The 4,482-nt window shown below is 52.2% G+C and overlaps 1 pseudogene; it reads right to left on the reverse strand.

Annotated features, from left to right (window-relative positions):
- Positions 1–4,091: 4,091 nt before the first annotated feature.
- Positions 4,092–4,236, reverse strand: LOC148005593 (5.8S ribosomal RNA; annotated as a pseudogene).
- Positions 4,237–4,482: the final 246 nt, after the last annotated feature.

Raw genomic sequence — 4,482 nt, forward strand, 5'->3', positions numbered from 1 at the left:
CTTTATTAAGCAAGTTTCACATCGTACTAGCTCCAAAGAGTTGTCAACAGTCTCTTGGCGTGCAGGCAGTTGTTGCCTGCTTTAAATATTTTTTGGTGTATTTGTTTGTTTGTTTGTTTGTTTGTTTCAAAACCCAGGACCTGCCTTCATTCAACAGATCCAAACCCAGCTCTCCAAGGGAAAAATGGAGTCAGTCCGAAGTCACTGGCATTTAAGTCATCTGCCATTGACAGTTATAGGAGATGGGAATATCGTGCTTTCTCTGATGGAGATTCACCTGGGTATGCATCAACCACATATAAGGACAGGCCTGGGGTTAATGGGGTGGTGGATGGGGAGGACGGATCTGGAAAGAGCTTTGTGTTAGGAAACTATGATCAGAATGTTGGACAGAAAACAAAATTTGTACTTTAAAAAAGAAAAAAAAAAAGCTCCCGTTATCTAACCAAAAAGGAAAGGAAAAAAAACCGACAACAGAACTTTACTAACTGCAAATGTTCCATCTCCCTGTATCCAACCACTCCACTCCCAGATAGGTAGATGATAGTTTGCACTTTTGTCCCAGTTGTGCTATCGAGGTTAATAAAAGGGGAACCATCTCTGTGGTTATGTTTTACACACACGAAAAAAAATAAAAGTAGTGGATAGACATGCCTGGCATTTTAAGATGCTCAATTTCTTTGCAAGCTTCATTTTGTTTCATTCTTTTAAAGGTTTATTTACTTATTTTCATTTATATGAGTATACTAAAGCCCTTTTTATATACACATGGCAGTAGAGTACACGGGATATCCCTTTGCAGAGGGTTGTGAGCCACTATATGGTTTCTGAGGAATGAAACTCAGGAACTCTGGAAGAGCAGAGCAGTGAGTGCTCTTAACCTCGGAGCCATCTCTCCAGCCCTTCACAAGCTTTATTTAACTAAACATTAAACATGAATCAGAAATGCCAAATCCTGTAATATGGTTCAGATTCAGCCTTACTTAGAAATCCAGAGCTGGCAGGGTGAGGCTGGGAGTGAGCAAAGGGAGTCTTCCTCTTTCCCTGAGGGTGTGCTATCAATTCCATTACCATTTCCAAACAGCTGGGTGTGAGTCTAACTAAGGTTTTCTTCAGTCATTTGCCATTAGCCAGAGCACTGAAAGGACAGCGAGTGATCAGACATTCACACTGAAATCATCACTCACTGATTTCAGGCAGAAAACTCGCCCCCCCTAAAGAGGCACCGCCTGGCTCACGGCTGAAGCAAAGCATGCTAGGGCAGCAGCAGTATTTCCCTGACAGTCCTTCAGGGACATGCACATTCTCCAGCCCCCACCCCACCCCACCCCCTCTCAGCTAGCTCCTGTCCACCCCTCCCCCTTCCCCCACATACAGGGAGGAGGCCTTGTGTGTGTGGAGGGGGGAGATGGAAGTATCTCTTGAGAGAGGGTTCGGGTCTCCCAAACAAATAAATAACTAGAATCTTCATTTATTTACTTCATTTCATCGAGCATACCGTGGCAGAGGGAAAAGGAACACGGAAACTAGGACAACTGGTAGAGCTCCTTTCATTTTGTTTCAAAAAGGAAAAGCCAAAGAAACAACAGTCCCTGGTTTTCCTGAAAGGAACATAATGGGAAAAGTTGAAACATCGACTCGCCACTTAATACTTTGGCTTTCAATAAAAGGGCCAACAGATCTACCTCCTATTGGTAAAAAAGAGAATAAAAAACCACAAAAACTTTCTGTCAGCCAACTTCCCTTTAAACGTCTGTTAAACAGGAAAACTGTTTTTTTTTTTAAACATCATTTTAAATACTTAAATATGTATTTCTGTGTGTGTGTCTGTGTGTGTGTGTGTGTGTGTGTGTGTGTGTGTGTGTCTGTGTGTGACTGTCTGTCTGTCTGTAAGTGTCTTCTGTATGGAGAGGATGTGCTGTAACACTCGGGACGGGGTGGTCTGGGACCCTCAAGTGATGCTGTGCTGCACTGCACCCCCAGTCACCTTCCCCATAGTGCCTTCCCAGTGGTCTCATAGCCGGTTTAGGAGCACCGCCAAGGTGGAAGGGCGCCTGGCTGAGGCCTATCGCTGAACAGTGGGGGAGGGGCGGTCACCCACCAACCCCACCCACAGCCGCACCTGCGCCCCCGCGCCTGCCTCCTGAGCGCCCGCCCGCCGACACCCTGTTGGGAGGAACAGGGACAGTGACAGAGGGATGCTTAGAGAGAGGAGAAAAACGCCCAGGTGGAGGGGTCGGGAGGAAAGGGGAGGAGGAAAGTTCCGCCGGGATCACTGGCACAGCCGAACGTGCACCTCCGGGTTGAATCTTCTGGACGGACTGCGCTGACCACACCCGTTTACCTCTTAAAGGTTTCATGCCCTCTTGAACTCTCTCTTCAAAGTTCTTTTCAACTTTTCCTTACTGTACTTGCTGGCTATCAGTCTCGTGCCAGTAGTTAGCCTTAAATGGAGTTTACCACCCGCTTTGGGCTGCATTCCCAGGCAACCCGACTCCAGGAAGATCCGGGCCCAGCGGGCCGGGCCCGCTACCGGTCTCACACTGTCCAAGGGCTGGGCCTCAATCAGAAGGACTTGGGCCCCTACGAGCGGCGCTGGGGATTGGGTCTCCCCTACGCCACATTTCACGCGCCACGGCACGCGGCGGGGATTCGGCGCTGGGCTCTTCCTTGTTCACTCGCCATTACTGAGGGAATCCTGGTTAGTTTCTTTTCCTCCGCTAACTAATATGCTTAAATTCAGCGGGTTGCCACGTCTGATCTGAGGTCGAGGTCAAGAGGGGAAGGAGGAAAGGAGGGCGCGCGCGGCCGCGGTCTGACGGACGAAGAGGAGAGCGGGAGGGTGCCAGGGTCCCAGGCCGGGGCCTGCGACCTCTCTACCCCGGCCAGCTCCCACATCCCGGGGACAAGTCGCATCAGCACCACGCTGCAGCGTCACGCCATCTGGCACCCGAGCGGACGGCCCCACAAGAGGGGGGGGGGAGGAGAGGTACCTGAGACCAGCCCCGGCGGGTGCGGTATCCTCCCACCCCCAGTCCGACCCTCGCAGGTTGCTCTCTCTGAGCGCACTGGCGGGTGCGTGGCAGCGGCCCAGTGGGCGGGGCCCACCTCCCACCAGACTGGAGGCTTGACCCGGGTGACACAGCCATTATCGCGCCCAGGCACCGGACCGTCCCCCGGCCCCTCTCGCGCCCAGGCACCGGACCGGCCCCCGCCGATGTGTCCCCACGGTGGGGAGAGAGGGCAAGGACGGGAGCGGGAGCACCAGAGCGAGCAGGAATGAGCCACAAGAAGGGTGGCCGGCGCGCGGCGCCGGTGGATGGGGAGATCTAGGCCCACACAGACCCACCGGGCGTGGACAACTGCTGGACACCACCCAGTCTGAACTTCGGGAGACGGAGGGCCGAGGGGAGAGGCCCTGTGAGCAGAGTCCAAGCAGCAGAACCCCTCGATTGCACAGAGGGGGCTCGCGACACGCCACCCCCCCCAAGGCGTTGAAACCGAAGGGGGCGTGGCAGCGATTGATCCTCAAGCGCCTCTCAGGCAGGTGTAGCCCCGGAAGGAACCCGGGGCCTCTAGTGAGTTTGTAAGACTCTCAGAGAGAATCTTCCCTCAAGAGGGAGATCCTCGAGCCCAATGACCAGTTCGAGTCCACAGGCTGCAATCTGCAAGAGGATTTTTATTGATCAGGATACACAGGTATCTGTGGGCCTCCCAGTCAATTCGGAAGACTGGCGCGCCTAACAGAACCAGGGGCGGGTTTTTATAGGGTATTGGGGACCAGAAGCAGGCTTACAGAAGCAGATGCGTGGTTGGTGCATTCAAGTGAGGCACACAGCAAGAGAATACGTGCAGGTTGGGGCTTCCAGAATGTCAGGGGCTAGGGGTTTATCTCTTGTTAGGTGGCCCATAAAGCAATATCAATAATTTAGATTGGTTTCTGTATTTTGTTTTCTTTTATGGTCTGTTTCGTCTAAATGATGGGTCAGCTTGTCCCACAAAGCTTGGACACATCTGAACTTTCCCAGGCTTATTTTAGTTCTGAGTCTGTGTATCTGAAAACTTACTTTTTACTTCTATAGTTGAGGGCCTTGGGCTTGTACAATTCCCTTTCTTGGAGGGGGTCTTTCACGTTCATAGTTTCCATGATCAATGCGTCCTGCAATTCACATTAATTCTCGCAGCTAGCTGCATTCTTCATCTACGCACAAGCCAAGTGATCCACCTCTAAGAGTCTTATCGGTATCTGGGGTGTGAACGGACTCCTATGTGTGCTAACACTGGCACAAGCTCCCCCGCCCGCCCCTGCTGCACTGGAAGAGAGGGGCCAACTGCCAGGCGGCTCCACCTCAGGCCGGCCAGCGGGAAATTAAAGGATACATGTGAAAAGAAAAAAAAGACAGGGTCAGGAACAGAAAGGCGGGACACACGGGACATGGGACGCAGTGAACCCAGCACCCGGTGGCGGCCAGCCAATGGGCG

Source organism: Rattus norvegicus, chromosome 5, assembly GCF_021556685.1.
Source record: "Rattus norvegicus strain SHRSP/BbbUtx chromosome 5, alternate assembly SHRSP_T2T, whole genome shotgun sequence".
NCBI classification, from domain to species: domain Eukaryota; kingdom Metazoa; phylum Chordata; class Mammalia; order Rodentia; family Muridae; genus Rattus; species Rattus norvegicus.